A 27,916-nucleotide genomic window follows, 5' to 3' on the forward strand; every position below is an offset into this window, starting at 1 on the left:
CAAGAACATCTGCTACTAATGCTATTACAAGTACAACCACTACTACTACCAGAACAACCACTACTACTACTACAAGAGAAACCACTACTACTACTACAGGAACAACCACTACTACTATTACTAGTATTACAACAACAACCAGTACTACCATTACAAGAACAAACACTACTATTTCCAGAAGTAAAACCACTACTACTACTGCTACTACAAGAACAACCAGCACCACTACTACTACTACAAGAACAACCACTACTACTACTACAAGAACAACCACTACAACTACCACTACTACAACTACAAGAACAACCACTACTACTACAAGAACAACCACCACTACAACAACAAATACTACTACTACAAGAGAAACCACTACTACTACTACTACTACTACTACAAGAACAACCACTACTACTACTACTACAAGAACAACCACTACAACTACCACTACTACAACTACAAGAACAACCACTACTACTACAAGAACAACCACCACTACTACTACTTCTACAAGAACAACCACTACTACTACTACAAGAACAACCGCCACTACTACTACTACTACTACTACAAGATCAACCACTACTACTACTACTACTACTTCTACAAGTAGAACCACTACTACTACTGAAACAAAAACCACTACTACTACTACAAGAACAACCACTACTACTACTACAAGTATTACAAGAAAAACCACTACTACTACTACAAGAACAACCACTACTACTTCTACAAGAACAACCACTACTTCTCCTATTACTACTACTACTACTACAAGAACAACCACTACTACTACTACTACTACAAGAACAACCACTACTACTACTACTACTACTAAAAGAACAACCACTACTACTACTACAAGAACAACCACTACTACTACTAGTACTACTACTACTACTACTACAAGAACAACCACTACTACTTCTAAAAGTACAGCCACAACTACTACTACAAGAATAACCCCTACTACTGCTACAAGAACAACCACTGCTTCTCCTACTACTACTTCTACTACAAGAACAACCACTACTACTAGTAGTATTACAAGAAAAACCACTACTACTACTACAAGAACATCTGCTACTAATGCTATTACAAGTACAACCACTACTACTACCAGAACAACCACTACTACTACTACAAGAGAAACCACTACTACTACTACAGGAACAACCACTACTACTATTACTAGTATTACAACAACAACCAGTACTACCATTACAAGAACAAACACTACTATTTCCAGAAGTAAAACCACTACTACTACTGCTACTACAAGAACAACCAGCACCACTACTACTACTACAAGAAAAACCACTACTACTACTACAAGAACAACCACTACAACTACCACTACTACAACTACAAGAACAACCACTACTACTACAAGAACAACCACCACTACAACAACAAATACTACTACTACAAGAGAAACCACTACTACTACTACTACTACTACTACAAGAACAACCACTACTACTTCTACAAGAACAACCACTACTTCTCCTACTACTACTAATACTACTACTACAAGAACAACCACTAATACTACTACTACTAAAAGAACAACCACTACTACTACTACAAGAACAACCACTACTACTACTAGTACTACTACTACTACTACTACTACAAGAACAACCACTACTACTACTACAAGTACAACCACGACTACTACTACTACTACAAGAAAAACCACTACTACTACTACAAGAACAACCACTACTACTTCTACAAGAACAACAACTACAACTACCATTACTACAACTACAAGAACAACCACTACTACTACAAGAACAACCACCACTACTACTACTGCTACTACAAGAACAACCGCTACTACTACTACTACTGCTACAAGAACAACCACTACTACTTCTACAAGAACAACCACTACTTCTCCTACTACTACTACTACTACTACTACAAGAACAACCACTACTACTACTACTACTAAAAGAACAACCACTACTACTACTACAAGAACAACCACTACTACTACTAGTACTACTACTACTACTACTACTACTACAAGAACAACTGCTACTAATACTATTACAAGTACAACCACTACTACTACCAGAACAACCACTACTACTACTACAAGAGAAACCACTACTGCTACTACAGGAACAACCACTACTACTATTACTAGTATTACAACAACAACCAGTACTACCATTACAAGAACAAACACTACTATTTCCAGAAGTAAAACCACTACTACTACTGTTACTACAAGAACAACCAGCACCACTACTACTACTACAAGAACAACCACTACTACTACTACAAGAACAACCACTACAACTACCACTACTACAACTACAAGAACAACCACCACTACAACAACAAATACTACTACTACAAGAGAAACCACTTCTACTACTACTACTACTACTACAAGAACAACCACTACTACTACTACAAGAACAACCACTACAACTACCACTACTACAACTACAAGAACAACCACTACTACTACAAGAACAACCACCACTACTACTACTTCTACAAGAACAACCACTACTACTACTACAAGAACAACCGCCACTACTACTACTACTACTACTAAAAGATCAACCACTACTACTACTACTACTACTTCTACAAGTAGAACCACTACTACTACTAAAACAACAACCACTACAACTACTACAAGAACAACCACTACTACTACTACAAGTATTACAAGAAAAACCACTACTACTACTACAAGAACAACCACTACTACTTCTACAAGAACAACCACTACAACTACCACTACTACAACTACAAGAACAACCACTACTACTACAAGAACAACCACCACTACTACTACTGCTACTACAAGAACAACCGCTACTACTACTACTACTACTACAAGAACAACCACTACTACTTCTACAAGAACAACCACTACTTCTCCTACTACTACTACTACTACTACAAGAACAACCACTAATACTACTACTACTAAAAGAACAACCACTACTACTACTACAAGAACAACCACTACTACTACTACTACTACTACTACTACTACTACAAGAACAACCACTACTACTACTACAAGTACAACCACGACTACTACTACTACTACTACAAGTAGAACCACTACTACTACTAAAACAACAACCACTACTACTACTACAAGAACAACCACTACTACTACTACAAGTATTACAAGAAAAACCACTACTACTACTACAAGAACAACCACTACTACTTCTACAAGAACTACCACTACAACTACCAGTACTACAACTACAAGAACAACCACTACTACTACAAGAACAACCACCACTACTACTACTGCTACTACAAGAACAACCGCTACTACTACTACTACTACAAGAACAACCACTACTACTTCTACAAGAACAACCACTACTTCTCCTACTACTACTACTACTACTACTACTACAAGAACAACCACTACTACTACTACTACTAAAAGAACAACCACTACTACTACTACAAGAACAACCACTACTACTACTAGTACTACTACTACTACTACTACAAGAACAACCACTACTACTTCTAAAAGTACAGCCACAACTACTACTACAAGAATAACCCCTACTACTGCTACAAGAACAACCACTGCTTCTCCTACTACTACTTCTACTACAAGAACAACCACTACTACTAGTACTATTACAAGAAAAACCACTACTACTACTACAAGAACATCTGCTACTAATGCTATTACAAGTACAACCACTACTACTACCAGAACAACCACTACTACTACTACAAGAGAAACCACTACTACTACTACAGGAACAACCACTACTACTATTACTAGTATTACAACAACAACCAGTACTACCATTACAAGAACAAACACTACTATTTCCAGAAGTAAAACCACTACTACTACTGCTACTACAAGAACAACCAGCACCACTACTACTACTACAAGAACAACCACTACTACTACTACAAGAACAACCACTACAACTACCACTACTACAACTACAAGAACAACCACTACTACTACAAGAACAACCACCACTACAACAACAAATACTACTACTACAAGAGAAACCACTACTACTACTACTACTACTACTACAAGAACAACCACTACTACTACTACTACAAGAACAACCACTACAACTACCACTACTACAACTACAAGAACAACCACTACTACTACAAGAACAACCACCACTACTACTACTTCTACAAGAACAACCACTACTACTACTACAAGAACAACCGCCACTACTACTACTACTACTACTACAAGATCAACCACTACTACTACTACTACTACTTCTACAAGTAGAACCACTACTACTACTGAAACAACAACCACTTCTACTACTACAAGAACAACCACTACTACTACTACAAGTATTACAAGAAAAACCACTACTACTACTACAAGAACAACCACTACTACTTCTACAAGAACAACCACTACAACTACCAATACTACAACTCCAAGAACAACCACTACTACTACAAGAACAACCACCACTACTACTACTGCTACTACAAGAACAACCGCTACTACTACTACTACTACTACAAGAACAACCACTACTACTTCTACAAGAACAACCACTACTTCTCCTACTACTACTACTACTACTACTACAAGAACAACCACTAATACTACTACTACTAAAAGAACAACCACTACTACTACTACAAGAACAACCACTACTACTACTAGTACTACTACTACTACTACTACTACTACAAGAACAACCACTACTACTACTACTACTACTACAAGTAGAACCACTACTACTACTAAATCAACAACCACTACTACTACTACAAGGACAACCACTACTACTACTACAAGTATTACAAGAAAAACCACTACTACTACTACAAGAACAACCACTACTACTTCTACAAGAACAACCACTACTTCTCCTACTACTACTACTACTACTACAAGAACAACCACTAATACTACTACTACTAAAAGAACAACCACTACTACTACTACAAGAACAACCACTACTACTACTACTACTACTACTACTACTACAAGAACAACCACTACTACTCCTACAAGTACAACCACGACTACTACTACTACTACTACAATAACAACCACTACTACTACTACTACTACTACAAGTAGAACCACTACTACTACTAAAACAACAACCACTACTACTACTACAAGAACAACCACTACTACTACTACAAGTATTACAAGAAAAACCACTACTAGTACTACAAGAACAACCACTACTACTTCTACAAGAACTACCACTACAACTACCAGTACTACAACTACAAGAACAACCACTACTACTACAAGAACAACCACCACTACTACTACTGCTACTACAAGAACAACCGCTACTACTACTACTACTACAAGAACAACCACTACTTCTCCTACTACTACTACTACTACTACTACTACAAGAACAACCACTACTACTACTACTACTAAAAGAACAACCACTACTACTACTACAAGAACAACCACTACTACTACTAGTACTACTACTACTACTACTACAAGAACAACCACTACTACTTCTAAAAGTACAGCCACAACTACTACTACAAGAATAACCCCTACTACTGCTACAAGAACAACCACTGCTTCTCCTACTACTACTTCTACTACAAGAACAACCACTACTACTAGTAGTATTACAAGAAAAACCACTACTACTACTACAAGAACATCTGCTACTAATGCTATTACAAGTACAACCACTACTACTACCAGAACAACCACTACTACTACTACAAGAGAAACCACTACTACTACTACAGGAACAACCACTACTACTATTACTAGTATTACAACAACAACCAGTACTACCATTACAAGAACAAACACTACTATTTCCAGAAGTAAAACCACTACTACTACTGCTACTACAAGAACAACCAGCACCACTACTACTACTACAAGAACAACCACTACTACTACTACAAGAACAACCACTACAACTACCACTACTACAACTACAAGAACAACCACTACTACTACAAGAACAACCACCACTACAACAACAAATACTACTACTACAAGAGAAACCACTACTACTACTACTACTACTACTACAAGAACAACCACTACTACTACTACTACAAGAACAACCACTACAACTACCACTACTACAACTACAAGAACAACCACTACTACTACAAGAACAACCACCACTACTACTACTTCTACAAGAACAACCACTACTACTACTACAAGAACAACCGCCACTACTACTACTACTACTACTACAAGATCAACCACTACTACTACTACTACTACTTCTACAAGTAGAACCACTACTACTACTGAAACAAAAACCACTACTACTACTACAAGAACAACCACTACTACTACTACAAGTATTACAAGAAAAACCACTACTACTACTACAAGAACAACCACTACTACTTCTACAAGAACAACCACTACTTCTCCTATTACTACTACTACTACTACAAGAACAACCACTACTACTACTACTACTACAAGAACAACCACTACTACTACTACTACTACTAAAAGAACAACCACTACTACTACTACAAGAACAACCACTACTACTACTAGTACTACTACTACTACTACTACAAGAACAACCACTACTACTTCTAAAAGTACAGCCACAACTACTACTACAAGAATAACCCCTACTACTGCTACAAGAACAACCACTGCTTCTCCTACTACTACTTCTACTACAAGAACAACCACTACTACTAGTAGTATTACAAGAAAAACCACTACTACTACTACAAGAACATCTGCTACTAATGCTATTACAAGTACAACCACTACTACTACCAGAACAACCACTACTACTACTACAAGAGAAACCACTACTACTACTACAGGAACAACCACTACTACTATTACTAGTATTACAACAACAACCAGTACTACCATTACAAGAACAAACACTACTATTTCCAGAAGTAAAACCACTACTACTACTGCTACTACAAGAACAACCAGCACCACTACTACTACTACAAGAAAAACCACTACTACTACTACAAGAACAACCACTACAACTACCACTACTACAACTACAAGAACAACCACTACTACTACAAGAACAACCACCACTACAACAACAAATACTACTACTACAAGAGAAACCACTACTACTACTACTACTACTACTACAAGAACAACCACTACTACTACTACTACAAGAACAACCACTACAACTACCACTACTACAACTACAAGAGCAACCACTACTACTACAAGAACAACCACCACTACTACTACTTCTACAAGAACAACCACTACTACTACTACAAGAACAACCGCCACTACTACTACTACTACTACTACAAGTTCAACCACTACTACTACTACTTCTACAAGTAGAACCACTACTACTACTGAAACAACAACCACTACTACTACTACAAGAACAACCACTACTACTACTACAAGTATTACAAGAAAAACCACTACTACTACTACAAGAACAACCACTACTACTTCTACAAGAACAACCACTACAACTACCACTATTACAACTACAAGAACAACCACTACTACTACAAGAACAACCACCACTACTACTACTGCTACTACAAGAACAACCGCTACTACTACTACTACTACTACAAGAACAACCACTACTACTTCTACAAGAACAACCACTACTTCTCCTACTACTACTAATACTACTACTACAAGAACAACCACTAATACTACTACTACTAAAAGAACAACCACTACTACTACTACAAGAACAACCACTACTACTACTAGTACTACTACTACTACTACTACTACAAGAACAACCACTACTACTACTACAAGTACAACCACGACTACTACTACTACTACAAGAAAAACCACTACTACTACTACAAGAACAACCACTACTACTTCTACAAGAACAACAACTACAACTACCATTACTACAACTACAAGAACAACCACTACTACTACAAGAACAACCACCACTACTACTACTGCTACTACAAGAACAACCGCTACTACTACTACTACTGCTACAAGAACAACCACTACTACTTCTACAAGAACAACCACTACTTCTCCTACTACTACTACTACTACTACTACAAGAACAACCACTACTACTACTACTACTAAAAGAACAACCACTACTACTACTACAAGAACAACCACTACTACTACTAGTACTACTACTACTACTACTACTACTACAAGAACAACTGCTACTAATACTATTACAAGTACAACCACTACTACTACCAGAACAACCACTACTACTACTACAAGAGAAACCACTACTGCTACTACAGGAACAACCACTACTACTATTACTAGTATTACAACAACAACCAGTACTACCATTACAAGAACAAACACTACTATTTCCAGAAGTAAAACCACTACTACTACTGTTACTACAAGAACAACCAGCACCACTACTACTACTACAAGAACAACCACTACTACTACTACAAGAACAACCACTACAACTACCACTACTACAACTACAAGAACAACCACCACTACAACAACAAATACTACTACTACAAGAGAAACCACTTCTACTACTACTACTACTACTACAAGAACAACCACTACTACTACTACAAGAACAACCACTACAACTACCACTACTACAACTACAAGAACAACCACTACTACTACAAGAACAACCACCACTACTACTACTTCTACAAGAACAACCACTACTACTACTACAAGAACAACCGCCACTACTACTACTACTACTACTAAAAGATCAACCACTACTACTACTACTACTACTTCTACAAGTAGAACCACTACTACTACTAAAACAACAACCACTACAACTACTACAAGAACAACCACTACTACTACTACAAGTATTACAAGAAAAACCACTACTACTACTACAAGAACAACCACTACTACTTCTACAAGAACAACCACTACAACTACCACTACTACAACTACAAGAACAACCACTACTACTACAAGAACAACCACCACTACTACTACTGCTACTACAAGAACAACCGCTACTACTACTACTACTACTACAAGAACAACCACTACTACTTCTACAAGAACAACCACTACTTCTCCTACTACTACTACTACTACTACAAGAACAACCACTAATACTACTACTACTAAAAGAACAACCACTACTACTACTACAAGAACAACCACTACTACTACTACTACTACTACTACTACTACAAGAACAACCACTACTACTACTACAAGTACAACCACGACTACTACTACTACTACTACAAGTAGAACCACTACTACTACTAAAACAACAACCACTACTACTACTACAAGAACAACCACTACTACTACTACAAGTATTACAAGAAAAACCACTACTACTACTACAAGAACAACCACTACTACTTCTACAAGAACTACCACTACAACTACCAGTACTACAACTACAAGAACAACCACTACTACTACAAGAACAACCACCACTACTACTACTGCTACTACAAGAACAACCGCTACTACTACTACTACTACAAGAACAACCACTACTACTTCTACAAGAACAACCACTACTTCTCCTACTACTACTACTACTACTACTACTACAAGAACAACCACTACTACTACTACTACTAAAAGAACAACCACTACTACTACTACAAGAACAACCACTACTACTACTAGTACTACTACTACTACTACTACAAGAACAACCACTACTACTTCTAAAAGTACAGCCACAACTACTACTACAAGAATAACCCCTACTACTGCTACAAGAACAACCACTGCTTCTCCTACTACTACTTCTACTACAAGAACAACCACTACTACTAGTACTATTACAAGAAAAACCACTACTACTACTACAAGAACATCTGCTACTAATGCTATTACAAGTACAACCACTACTACTACCAGAACAACCACTACTACTACTACAAGAGAAACCACTACTACTACTACTACACGAACAACCACTATTACTATTACTAGTATTACAACAACAACCAGTACTACCATTACAAGAACAAACACTACTATTTCCAGAAGTAAAACCACTACTACTACTGCTACTACAAGAACAACCAGCACCACTACTACTACTACAAGAACAACCACTACTACTACTACAAGAACAACCACTACTACTACTACTAGTATTACAACAACAACCAGTACTACCACTACAAGAACAAACACTACTACATCCAGAAGTGAAACCACTACTACTACTACTACAAGAACAACCACCACCACTACTACGACTACTACTACAAGAACAACCACTACTACTACTACAAGAACAACCACCACTACTTCTACTAGTATTACAAGAACAACCCCTACTACTACTACAAGAACAACAGCTACTACTAATAATACTACCACACGTACAACCACTACTACTACAACAACAACAAATACTACTACTACAAGAGAAACCACTACATCTACTACTACTACTACAAGAACAACCACTACTACTACTACAAGAAAAACCACTGCTTCTCCTACTACTACTATTACAAGAACAACCACTACTACTACTACAAGAACAACCTCCACTACTAATACTAGAACAACCACTACTACTACTACTACTACTACTTCTACTACTACTACTTCTACTACTCCTACTACAAGAACAACCACTACTACTAATTCTAATACTACTATTACAAGGACAACCACTACGATTACTACAACTAGAACCACTACAACTACTACAAGAACAACCACTACTACTACTACTACTACTACTACAAGTAGAACCACTACTACTACTGAAACAACAACCACTACTACTACTACAAGAACAACCACTACTACTACTACAAGTTTTACAAGAAAAACCACTACTACTACTACAAGAACAACCACTACTACTTCTACAAGAACAACCACTACAACTACCACTACTACAACTACAAGAACAACCACTACTACTACAAGAACAACCACCACTACTACTACTGCTACTACAAGAACAACCGCTACTACTACTACTACTACTACAAGAACAACCACTACTACTTCTACAAGAACAACCACTACTTCTCCTACTACTACTAATACTACTACTACAAGAACAACCACTAATACTACTACTACTAAAAGAACAACCACTACTACTACTACAAGAACAACCACTACTACTACTAGTACTACTACTACTACTACAAGAACAACCACTACTACTACTACAAGTACAACCACGACTACTACTACTACTACAAGAACAACCACTACTACTACTACTACTACTACAAGTAGAACCACTACTACTACTAAAACAACAACCACTACTACTACTACAAGAACAACCACTACTACTACTACAAGTATTACAAGAAAAACCACTACTACTACTACAAGAACAACCACTACTACTTCTACAAGAACAACCACTACAACTACCATTACTACAACTACAAGAACAACCACTACTACTACAAGAACAACCACCACTACTACTACTGCTACTACAAGAACAACCGCTACTACTACTACTACTGCTACAAGAACAACCACTACTACTTCTACAAGAACAACCACTACTTCTCCTACTACTACTACTACTACTACAAGAACAACCACTACTACTACTACTACTAAAAGAACAACCACTACTACTACTACAAGAACAACCACTACTACTACTAGTACTACTACTACTACTACTACTACTACAAGAACAACCACTACTACTTCTAAAAGTACAGCCACAACTACTACTACAAGAATAACCCCTACTACCGCTATAAGAACAACCACTGCTTCTCCTACTACTCCTTATACTACAAGAACAAACACTACTACTAGTAGTATTACAAGAAAAACCACTACTACTACTACAAGAACAACTGCTACTAATACTATTACAAGTACAACCACTACTACTACCAGAACAACCACTACTACTACTACAAGAGAAACCACTACTGCTACTACAGGAACAACCACTACTACTATTACTAGTATTACAACAACAACCAGTACTACCATTACAAGAACAAACACTACTATTTCCAGAAGTAAAACCACTACTACTACTGTTACTACAAGAACAACCAGCACCACTACTACTACTACAAGAACAACCACTACTACTACTACAAGAACAACCACTACAGCTACCACTACTACAACTACAAGAACAACCAACACTACAACAACAAATACTACTACTACAAGAGAAACCACTTCTACTACTACTACTACTACTACTACAAGAACAACCACTACTACTACTACAAGAACAACCACTACAACTACCACTACTACAACTACAAGAACAACCACTACTACTACAAGAACAACCACCACTACTACTACTTCTACAAGAACAACCACTACTACTACTACAAGAACAACCGCCACTACTACTACTACTACTACAAGATCAACCACTACTACTACTACTACTACATCTACAAGTAGAACCACTACTACTACTAAAACAACAACCACTACTACTACTACAAGAACAACCACTACTACTACTACAAGTATTACAAGAAAAACCACTACCACTACTACAAGAACAACCACTACTACTTCTACAAGAACAACCACTACAACTACCACTACTACAACTACAAGAACAACCACTACTACTACAAGAACAACCACCACTACTACTACTGCTACTACAAGAACAACCGCTACTACTACTACTACTACTACAAGAACAACCACTACTACTTCTACAAGAACAACCACTACTTCTCCTACTACTACTACTACTACTACTACAAGAACAACCACTAATACTACTACTACTAAAAGAACAACCACTACTACTACTACAAGAACAACCACTACTACTACTACTACTACTACTACTACTACAAGAACAACCACTACTACTACTACAAGTACAACCACGACTACTACTACTACTACTACAAGTAGAACCACTACTACTACTAAAACAACAACCACTACTACTACTACAAGAACAACCACTACTACTACTACAAGTATTACAAGAAAAACCACTACTAGTACTACAAGAACAACCACTACTACTTCTACAAGAACTACCACTACAACTACCAGTACTACAACTACAAGAACAACCACTACTACTACAAGAACAACCACCACTACTACTACTGCTACTACAAGAACAACCGCTACTACTACTACTACTACAAGAACAACCACTACTTCTCCTACTACTACTACTACTACTACTACTACAAGAACAACCACTACTACTACTACTACTAAAAGAACAACCACTACTACTACTACAAGAACAACCACTACTACTACTAGTACTACTACTACTACTACAAGAACAACCACTACTACTTCTAAAAGTACAGCCACAACTACTACTACAAGAATAACCCCTACTACTGCTACAAGAACAACCACTGCTTCTCCTACTACTACTTCTACTACAAGAACAACCACTACTACTAGTAGTATTACAAGAAAAACCACTACTACTACTACAAGAACATCTGCTACTAATGCTATTACAAGTACAACCACTACTACTACCAGAACAACCACTACTACTACTACAAGAGAAACCACTACTACTACTACAGGAACAACCACTACTACTATTACTAGTATTACAACAACAACCAGTACTACCATTACAAGAACAAACACTACTATTTCCAGAAGTAAAACCACTACTACTACTGCTACTACAAGAACAACCAGCACCACTACTACTACTACAAGAACAACCACTACTACTACTACAAGAACAACCACTACAACTACCACTACTACAACTACAAGAACAACCACTACTACTACAAGAACAACCACCACTACAACAACAAATACTACTACTACAAGAGAAACCACTACTACTACTACTACTACTACTACAAGAACAACCACTACTACTACTACTACAAGAACAACCACTACAACTACCACTACTACAACTACAAGAACAACCACTACTACTACAAGAACAACCACCACTACTACTACTTCTACAAGAACAACCACTACTACTACTACAAGAACAACCGCCACTACTACTACTACTACTACTACAAGATCAACCACTACTACTACTACTACTACTTCTACAAGTAGAACCACTACTACTACTGAAACAAAAACCACTACTACTACTACAAGAACAACCACTACTACTACTACAAGTATTACAAGAAAAACCACTACTACTACTACAAGAACAACCACTACTACTTCTACAAGAACAACCACTACTTCTCCTATTACTACTACTACTACAAGAACAACCACTACTACTACTACTACTACAAGAACAACCACTACTACTACTACTACTACTAAAAGAACAACCACTACTACTACTACAAGAACAACCACTACTACTACTAGTACTACTACTACTACTACTACAAGAACAACCACTACTACTTCTAAAAGTACAGCCACAACTACTACTACAAGAATAACCCCTACTACTGCTACAAGAACAACCACTGCTTCTCCTACTACTACTTCTACTACAAGAACAACCACTACTACTAGTAGTATTACAAGAAAAACCACTACTACTACTACAAGAACATCTGCTACTAATGCTATTACAAGTACAACCACTACTACTACCAGAACAACCACTACTACTACTACAAGAGAAACCACTACTACTACTACAGGAACAACCACTACTACTATTACTAGTATTACAACAACAACCAGTACTACCATTACAAGAACAAACACTACTATTTCCAGAAGTAAAACCACTACTACTACTGCTACTACAAGAACAACCAGCACCACTACTACTACTACAAGAAAAACCACTACTACTACTACAAGAACAACCACTACAACTACCACTACTACAACTACAAGAACAACCACTACTACTACAAGAACAACCACCACTACAACAACAAATACTACTACTACAAGAGAAACCACTACTACTACTACTACTACTACTACAAGAACAACCACTACTACTACTACTACAAGAACAACCACTACAACTACCACTACTACAACTACAAGAGCAACCACTACTACTACAAGAACAACCACCACTACTACTACTTCTACAAGAACAACCACTACTACTACTACAAGAACAACCGCCACTACTACTACTACTACTACTACAAGTTCAACCACTACTACTACTACTTCTACAAGTAGAACCACTACTACTACTGAAACAACAACCACTACTACTACTACAAGAACAACCACTACTACTACTACAAGTATTACAAGAAAAACCACTACTACTACTACAAGAACAACCACTACTACTTCTACAAGAACAACCACTACAACTACCACTATTACAACTACAAGAACAACCACTACTACTACAAGAACAACCACCACTACTACTACTGCTACTACAAGAACAACCGCTACTACTACTACTACTACTACAAGAACAACCACTACTACTTCTACAAGAACAACCACTACTTCTCCTACTACTACTAATACTACTACTACAAGAACAACCACTAATACTACTACTACTAAAAGAACAACCACTACTACTACTACAAGAACAACCACTACTACTACTAGTACTACTACTACTACTACTACTACAAGAACAACCACTACTACTACTACAAGTACAACCACGACTACTACTACTACTACAAGAAAAACCACTACTACTACTACAAGAACAACCACTACTACTTCTACAAGAACAACAACTACAACTACCATTACTACAACTACAAGAACAACCACTACTACTACAAGAACAACCACCACTACTACTACTGCTACTACAAGAACAACCGCTACTACTACTACTACTGCTACAAGAACAACCACTACTACTTCTACAAGAACAACCACTACTTCTCCTACTACTACTACTACTACTACTACAAGAACAACCACTACTACTACTACTACTAAAAGAACAACCACTACTACTACTACAAGAACAACCACTACTACTACTAGTACTACTACTACTACTACTACTACTACAAGAACAACTGCTACTAATACTATTACAAGTACAACCACTACTACTACCAGAACAACCACTACTACTACTACAAGAGAAACCACTACTGCTACTACAGGAACAACCACTACTACTATTACTAGTATTACAACAACAACCAGTACTACCATTACAAGAACAAACACTACTATTTCCAGAAGTAAAACCACTACTACTACTGTTACTACAAGAACAACCAGCACCACTACTACTACTACAAGAACAACCACTACTACTACTACAAGAACAACCACTACAACTACCACTACTACAACTACAAGAACAACCACCACTACAACAACAAATACTACTACTACAAGAGAAACCACTTCTACTACTACTACTACTACTACAAGAACAACCACTACTACTACTACAAGAACAACCACTACAACTACCACTACTACAACTACAAGAACAACCACTACTACTACAAGAACAACCACCACTACTACTACTTCTACAAGAACAACCACTACTACTACTACAAGAACAACCGCCACTACTACTACTACTACTACTAAAAGATCAACCACTACTACTACTACTACTACTTCTACAAGTAGAACCACTACTACTACTAAAACAACAACCACTACAACTACTACAAGAACAACCACTACTACTACTACAAGTATTACAAGAAAAACCACTACTACTACTACAAGAACAACCACTACTACTTCTACAAGAACAACCACTACAACTACCACTACTACAACTACAAGAACAACCACTACTACTACAAGAACAACCACCACTACTACTACTGCTACTACAAGAACAACCGCTACTACTACTACTACTACTACAAGAACAACCACTACTACTTCTACAAGAACAACCACTACTTCTCCTACTACTACTACTACTACTACAAGAACAACCACTAATACTACTACTACTAAAAGAACAACCACTACTACTACTACAAGAACAACCACTACTACTACTACTACTACTACTACTACTACTACAAGAACAACCACTACTACTACTACAAGTACAACCACGACTACTACTACTACTACTACAAGTAGAACCACTACTACTACTAAAACAACAACCACTACTACTACTACAAGAACAACCACTACTACTACTACAAGTATTACAAGAAAAACCACTACTACTACTACAAGAACAACCACTACTACTTCTACAAGAACTACCACTACAACTACCAGTACTACAACTACAAGAACAACCACTACTACTACAAGAACAACCACCACTACTACTACTGCTACTACAAGAACAACCGCTACTACTACTACTACTACAAGAACAACCACTACTACTTCTACAAGAACAACCACTACTTCTCCTACTACTACTACTACTACTACTACTACAAGAACAACCACTACTACTACTACTACTAAAAGAACAACCACTACTACTACTACAAGAACAACCACTACTACTACTAGTACTACTACTACTACTACTACAAGAACAACCACTACTACTTCTAAAAGTACAGCCACAACTACTACTACAAGAATAACCCCTACTACTGCTACAAGAACAACCACTGCTTCTCCTACTACTACTTCTACTACAAGAACAACCACTACTACTAGTACTATTACAAGAAAAACCACTACTACTACTACAAGAACATCTGCTACTAATGCTATTACAAGTACAACCACTACTACTACCAGAACAACCACTACTTCTACTACAAGAGAAACCACTACTACTACTACAGGAACAACCACTACTACTATTACTAGTATTACAACAACAACCAGTACTACCATTACAAGAACAAACACTACTATTTCCAGAAGTAAAACCACTACTACTACTGCTACTACAAGAACAACCAGCACCACTACTACTACTACAAGAACAACCACTACTACTACTACAAGAACAACCACTACAACTACCACTACTACAACTACAAGAACAACCACTACTACTACAAGAACAACCACCACTACAACAACAAATACTACTACTACAAGAGAAACCACTACTACTACTACTACTACTACTACTACTACAAGAACAACCACTACTACTACTACTACAAGAACAACCACTACAACTACCACTACTACAACTACAAGAACAACCACTACTACTACAAGAACAACCACCACTACTACTACTTCTACAAGAACAACCACTACTACTACTACAAGAACAACCGCCACTACTACTACTACTACTACTACAAGATCAACCACTACTACTACTACTACTACTTCTACAAGTAGAACCACTACTACTACTGAAACAACAACCACTTCTAGTACTACAAGAACAACCACTACTACTACTACAAGTATTACAAGAAAAACCACTACTACTACTACAAGAACAACCACTACTACTTCTACAAGAACAACCACTACAACTACCAATACTACAACTCCAAGAACAACCACTACTACTACAAGAACAACCACCACTACTACTACTGCTACTACAAGAACAACCGCTACTACTACTACTACTACTACAAGAACAACCACTACTACTTCTACAAGAACAACCACTACTTCTCCTACTACTACTACTACTACTACTACAAGAACAACCACTAATACTACTACTACTAAAAGAACAACCACTACTACTACTACAAGAACAACCACTACTACTACTAGTACTACTACTACTACTACTACTACTACAAGAACAACCACTACTACTACTACTACTACTACAAGTAGAACCACTACTACTACTAAATCAACAACCACTACTACTACTACAAGGACAACCACTACTACTACTACAAGTATTACAAGAAAAACCACTACTACTACTACAAGAACAACCACTACTACTTCTACAAGAACAACCACTACTTCTCCTACTACTACTACTACTACTACAAGAACAACCACTAATACTACTACTACTAAAAGAACAACCACTACTACTACTACAAGAACAACCACTACTACTACTACTACTACTACTACTACTACTACAAGAACAACCACTACTACTCCTACAAGTACAACCACGACTACTACTACTACTACTACAATAACAACCACTACTACTACTACTACTACAAGTAGAACCACTACTACTACTAAAACAACAACCACTACTACTACTACAAGAACAACCACTACTACTACTACAAGTATTACAAGAAAAACCACTACTACTACTACAAGAACAACCACTACTACTTCTACAAGAACAACCACTACAACTACCAGTACTACAACTACAAGAACAACCACTACTACTACAAGAACAACCACCACTACTACTACTGCTACTACAAGAACAACCGCTACTACTACTACTACTACAAGAACAACCACTACTACTTCTACAAGAACAACCACTACTTCTCCTACTACTACTACTACTACTACAAGAACAACCACTACTACTACTACTACTAAAAGAACAACCACTACTACTACTACAAGAACAACCACTACTACTACTAGTACTACTACTACTACTACTACAAGAACAACCACTACTACTTCTAAAAGTACAGCCACAACTACTACTACAAGAATAACCCCTACTACTGCTACAAGAACAACCACTGCTTCTCCTACTACTACTTCTACTACAAGAACAACCACTACTACTAGTAGTATTACAAGAAAAACCACTACTACTACTACAAGAACATCTGCTACTAATGCTATTACAAGTACAACCACTACTACTACCAGAACAACCACTACTACTACTACAAGAGAAACCACTACTACTACTACAGGAACAACCACTACTACTATTACTAGTATTACAACAACAACCAGTACTACCATTACAAGAACAAACACTACTATTTCCAGAAGTAAAACCACTACTACTACTGCTACTACAAGAACAACCAGCACCACTACTACTACTACAAGAACAACCACTACTACTACTACAAGAACAACCACTACAACTACCACTACTACAACTACAAGAACAACCACTACTACTACAAGAACAACCACCACTACAACAACAAATACTACTACTACAAGAGAAACCACTACTACTACTACTACTACTACTACAAGAACAACCACTACTACTACTACTACAAGAACAACCACTACAACTACCACTACTACAACTACAAGAACAACCACTACTACTACAAGAACAACCACCACTACTACTACTTCTACAAGAACAACCACTACTACTACTACAAGAACAACCGCCACTACTACTACTACTACTACTACAAGACCAACCACTACTACTACTACTACTACTTCTACAAGTAGAACCACTACTACTACTGAAACAACAACCACTACTACTACTACAAGAACAACCACTACTACTACTACAAGTATTACAAGAAAAACCACTACTACTACTACAAGAACAACCACTACTACCTCTACAAGAACAACCACTACTTCTCCTATTACTACTACTACTACTACAAGAACAACCACTACTACTACTACTACTACAAGAACAACCACTACTACTACTACTACTACTAAAAGAACAACCACTACTACTACTACAAGAACAACCACTACTACTACTAGTACTACTACTACTACTACTACAAGAACAACCACTACTACTTCTAAAAGTACAGCCACAACTACTACTACAAGAATAACCCCTACTACTGCTACAAGAACAACCACTGCTTCTCCTACTACTACTTCTACTACAAGAACAACCACTACTACTAGTAGTATTACAAGAAAAACCACTACTACTACTACAAGAACATCTGCTACTAATGCTATTACAAGTACAACCACTACTACTACCAGAACAACCACTACTACTACTACAAGAGAAACCACTACTACTACTACAGGAACAACCACTACTACTATTACTAGTATTACAACAACAACCAGTACTACCATTACAAGAACAAACACTACTATTTCCAGAAGTAAAACCACTACTACTACTGCTACTACAAGAACAACCAGCACCACTACTACTACTACAAGAACAACCACTACTACTACTACAAGAACAACCACTACAACTACCACTACTACAACTACAAGAACAACCACTACTACTACAAGAACAACCACCACTACAACAACAAATACTACTACTACAAGAGAAACCACTACTACTACTACTACTACTACTACAAGAACAACCACTACTACTACTACTACAAGAACAACCACTACAACTACCACTACTACAACTACAAGAACAACCACTACTACTACAAGAACAACCACCACTACTACTACTTCTACAAGAACAACCACTACTACTACTACAAGAACAACCGCCACTACTACTACTACTACTACTACAAGATCAACCACTACTACTACTACTACTACTTCTACAAGTAGAACCACTACTACTACTGAAACAAAAACCACTACTACTACTACAAGAACAACCACTACTACTACTACAAGTATTACAAGAAAAACCACTACTACTACTACAAGAACAACCACTACTACTTCTACAAGAACAACCACTACTTCTCCTATTACTACTACTACTACTACAAGAACAACCACTACTACTACTACTACTACAAGAACAACCACTACTACTACTACTACTAAAAGAACAACCACTACTACTACTACAAGAACAACCACTACTACTACTAGTACTACTACTACTACTACTACAAGAACAACCACTACTACTTCTAAAAGTACAGCCACAACTACTACTAGAAGAATAACCCCTACTACTGCTACAAGAACAACCACTGCTTCTCCTACTACTACTTCTACTACAAGAACAACCACTACTACTAGTAGTATTACAAGAAAAACCACTACTACTACTACAAGAACATCTGCTACTAATGCTATTACAAGTACAACCACTACTACTACCAGAACAACCACTACTACTACTACAAGAGAAACCACTACTACTACTACAGGAACAACCACTACTACTATTACTAGTATTACAACAACAACCAGTACTACCATTACAAGAACAAACACTACTATTTCCAGAAGTAAAACCACTACTACTACTGCTACTACAAGAACAACCAGCACCACTACTACTACTACAAGAACAACCACTACTACTACTACAAGAACAACCACTACAACTACCACTACTACAACTACAAGAACAACCACTACTACTACAAGAACAACCACCACTACAACAACAAATACTACTACTACAAGAGAAACCACTTCTACTACTACTACTACTACTACAAGAACAACCACTACTACTACTACTACAAGAACAACCACTACAACTACCACTACTACAACTACAAGAGCAACCACTACTACTACAAGAACAACCACCACTACTACTACTTCTACAAGAACAACCACTACTACTACTACAAGAACAACCGCCACTACTACTACTACTACTACTACAAGTTCAACCACTACTACTACTACTTCTACAAGTAGAACCACTACTACTACTGAAACAACAACCACTACTACTACTACAAGAACAACCACTACTACTACTACAAGTATTACAAGAAAAACCACTACTACTACTACAAGAACAACCACTACTACTTCTACAAGAACAACCACTACAACTACCACTATTACAACTACAAGAACAACCACTACTACTACAAGAACAACCACCACTACTACTACTGCTACTACAAGAACAACCGCTATTACTACTACTACTACTACAAGAACAACCACTACTACTTCTACAAGAACAACCACTACTTCTCCTACTACTACTAATACTACTACTACAAGAACAACCACTAATACTACTACTACTAAAAGAACAACCACTACTACTACTACAAGAACAACCACTACTACTACTAGTACTACTACTACTACTACTACTACAAGAACAACCACTACTACTACTACAAGTACAACCACGACTACTACTACTACTACAAGAACAACCACTACTACTACTACTACAAGTAGAACCACTACTACTACTAAAACAACAACCACTACTACTACTACAAGAACAACTACTACTACTACTACAAGTATTACAAGAAAAACCACTACTACTACTACAAGAACAACCACTACTACTTCTACAAGAACAACAACTACAACTACCATTACTACAACTACAAGAACAACCACTACTACTACAAGAACAACCACCACTACTACTACTGCTACTACAAGAACAACCACTACTACTACTACTACTAAAAGAACAACCACTACTACTACTACAAGAACAACCACTACTACTACTAGTACTACTACTACTACTACTACTACTACAAGAACAACCACTACTACTTCTAAAAGTACAGCCACAACTACTACTACAAGAATAACCCCTACTACTGCTATAAGAACAACCACTGCTTCTCCTACTACTCCTTATACTACAAGAACAAACACTACTACTAGTAGTATTACAAGAAAAACCACTACTACTACTACAAGAACAACTGCTACTAATACTATTACAAGTACAACCACTACTACTACCAGAACAACCACTACTACTACTACAAGAGAAACCACTACTGCTACTACAGGAACAACCACTACTACTATTACTAGTATTACAACAACAACCAGTACTACCATTACAAGAACAAACACTACTATTTCCAGAAGTAAAACCACTACTACTACTGTTACTACAAGAACAACCAGCACCACTACTACTACTACAAGAGCAACCACTACTACTACTACAAGAAAAACCACTACAACTACCACTACTACAACTACAAGAACAACCACCACTACAACAACAAATACTACTACTACAAGAGAAACCACTTCTACTACTACTACTACTACTACAAGAACAACCACTACTACTACTACAAGAACAACCACTACAACTACCACTACTACAACTACAAGAACAACCACTACTACTACAAGAACAACCACCACTACTACTACTTTTACAAGAACAACCACTACTACTACTACAAGAACAACCGCCACTACTACTACTACTACTACTACAAGATCAACCACTACTACTACTACTACTACTTCTACAAGTAGAACCACTACTACTACTAAAACAACAACCACTACTACTACTACAAGAACAACCACTACTACTACTACAAGTATTACAAGAAAAACCACTACTACTACTACAAGAACAACCACTACTACTTCTACAAGAACAACCACTACAACTACCACTACTACAACTACAAGAACAACCACTACTACTACAAGAACAGCCACCACTACTACTACTGCTAATACAAGAACAACCGCTACTACTACTACTACTACTACAAGAACAACCACTACTAGTTCTACAAGAACAACCACTACTTCTCCTACTACTACTACTACTACAAGAACAACCACTACTACTACTACTACTAAAAGAACAACCACTACTACTACTACAAGAACAACCACTACTACTACTAGTACTACTAGTACTACTACTACTACTACTACTACTACTACTACTACTACTACAAGAACAACCACTACTACTTCTAAAAGTACAGCCACAACTACTACTACAAGAATAACCCCTACTACTGCTACAAGAACAACCACTGCTTCTCCTCCTACTACTTCTACTACAAGAACAACCACTACTACTAGTAGTATTACAAGAAAAACCACTACTACTACTACAAGAACAACTGCTACTAATACTATTACAAGTACAACCACTACTACTACCAGAACAACCACTACTACTACTACAAGAGAAACCACTACTACTACTACTACACGAACAACCACTATTACTATTACTAGTATTACAACAACAACCAGTACTACCATTACAAGAACAAACACTACTATTTCCAGAAGTAAAACCACTACTACTACTGCTACTACAAGAACAACCAGCACCACTACTACTACTACAAGAACAACCACTACTACTACTACAAGAACAACCACTACTACTACTACTAGTATTAAAACAACAACCAGTACTACCACTACAAGAACAAACACTACTACATCCAGAAGTGAAACCACTACTACTACTACTACAAGAACAACCACCACCACTACTACGACTACTACTACAAGAACAACCACTACTACTACTACAAGAACAACCACCACTACTTCTACTAGTATTACAAGAACAACCCCTACTACTACTACAAGAACAACAGCTACTACGAATAATACTACCACACGTACAACCACTACTACTACAACAACAACAAATACTACTACTACAAGAGAAACCACTACATCTACTACTACTACTACAAGAACAACCACTACTACTACTACAAGAAAAAACACTGCTTCTCCTACTACTACTATTACAAGAACAACCACTACTACTACTACAAGAACAACCTCCACTACTAATACTAGAACAACCATTACTACTACTACTACTAGTACTTCTACTACTACTACTTCTACTACTCCTACTACAAGAACAACCACTACTACTAATACTAATACTACTATTACAAGGACAACCACTACGATTACTACAACTAGAACCACTACAACTACTACAAGAACAACCACTACTACTACTACTACTACTACTACTACTACAAGAACAACCACTAATACTAATACAAGAACAACCACTACTTCTACTACTTCAAGAACAAGCACTACCACTACTACTACAAGAACTACCACTACTACTACTACAAGAACAACCACTGCTTCTCCTACTACTACTACTTCAAGAACAACCACTACTACTTCTACAAGATCAACCACTCCATCTCCTACTACTACTACTACAAGAACAACCACTACTACTACTACAAGAACGACCACCACTACTACTACTACTGCAAGAACAACCTTTACTACTACTACAAGAACAACCACAGCTACTACTTAAAGAACAACCACGGCTTCTCCTAATACTACTACTACGAGAATAACCACTATTACTACTACAAGAACAACCACCACTACTACTACTACTACTACAAGAAAAACCTCTACTATTAATACACGGGCAACCACCACTTCTACTACTACTGCTACTACAAGAACAAACACTACTACTAATACAAGAACGACCACTACTACTACTGCTACTACCAGTAGACCCACTACTACTATTACAAGAACAACCACTACTACTACTACTAGTATTACAAGAACAACCACTTCTAATACTACAAGTACAAACACCACTACTACTACAAGAACAACCCCTACTACTACTACAAGAACAACCACTGCTTCTCCTACTACTACTACTACAAGAACAACCACTACTTCTACTACTACAAGAACAACCACCACCACTACTACTAATACTACTACTACTACAAGATCAACCACTACCACTTCGACAAGAACAACCACTACTACTTGTACTAGTATTACAAGAACAACCACTACTACTATTACAAGAACAACCGCTACTACTACTACTACTACTACAAGATCAACCACTACTAGTACTACTACTACTACTACAAGTAGAACCACTACTACTACTAAAACAACAACCACTACTACTACTACAAGAACAACCACTACTACTACTACAAATACTACAAAAAAAACCACTACTACTACTACAAGAAGAACCACTACTACTTCTACAAGAACAACCACTACAACTACCACTACTACAACTACAAGAACAACCACTACTACCACAAGAACAACCACCACTACTACTACTGCTACTACAAGAACAACCGCTACTACTACTACTACTACTACAAGAACAACCACTACTACTTCTACAAGAACAACCACTACTTCTCCTACTACTACTACTACTACAAGAACAACCACTACTACTACTACTACTAAAAGAACAACCACTACTACTACTACAAGAACAACCACTACTACTACTAGTACTACTAGTACTACTACTACTACTACTACTACTACTACTACTACTACTACAAGAACAACCACTACTACTTCTAAAAGTACAGCCACAACTACTACTACAAGAATAACCCCTACTACTGCTACAAGAACAACCACTGCTTCTCCTCCTACTACTTCTACTACAAGAACAACCACTACTACTAGTAGTATTACAAGAAAAACCACTACTACTACTACAAGAACAACTGCTACTAATACTATTACAAGTACAACCACTACTACTACCAGAACAACCACTACTACTACTACAAGAGAAACCACTACTACTACTACTACACGAACAACCACTATTACTATTACTAGTATTACAACAACAACCAGTACTACCATTACAAGAACAAACACTACTATTTCCAGAAGTAAAACCACTACTACTACTGCTACTACAAGAACAACCAGCACCACTACTACTACTACAAGAACAACCACTACTACTACTACAAGAACAACCACTACTACTACTACTAGTATTACAACAACAACCAGTACTACCACTACAAGAACAAACACTACTACATCCAGAAGTGAAACCACTACTACTACTACTACAAGAACAACCACCACCACTACTACGACTACTACTACAAGAACAACCACTACTACTACTACAAGAACAACCACCACTACTTCTACTAGTATTACAAGAACAACCCCTACTACTACTACAAGAACAACAGCTACTACTAATAATACTACCACACGTACAACCATTACTACTACAAAAACAACAAATACTACTACTACAAGAGAAACCACTACATCTACTACTACTACTACAAGAACAACCACTACTACTACTACAAGAAAAACCACTGCTTCTCCTACTACTACTATTACAAGAACAACCACTACTACTACTACAAGAACAACCTCCACTACTAATATAGAACAACCACTACTACTACTACTACTACTACTTCTACTACTACTACTTCTACTACTCCTACTACAAGAACAACCACTACTACTAATACTAATACTACTATTACAAGGACAACCACTACGATTACTACAACTAGAACCACTACAACTACTACAAGAACAACCACTACTACTACTACTACTACTACTACTACAAGAACAACCACTAATACTAATACAAGAACAACCACTACTTCTACTACTTCAAGAACAAGCACTACCACTACTACTACAAGAACTACCACTACTACTACTACAAGAACAACCACTGCTTCTCCTACTACTACTACTTCAAGAACAACCACTACTACTTCTACAAGATCAACCACTCCATCTCCTACTACT

This window comes from Alligator mississippiensis, chromosome 9 (assembly GCF_030867095.1).
Source record: "Alligator mississippiensis isolate rAllMis1 chromosome 9, rAllMis1, whole genome shotgun sequence".
Lineage (NCBI taxonomy): Eukaryota > Metazoa > Chordata > Crocodylia > Alligatoridae > Alligator > Alligator mississippiensis.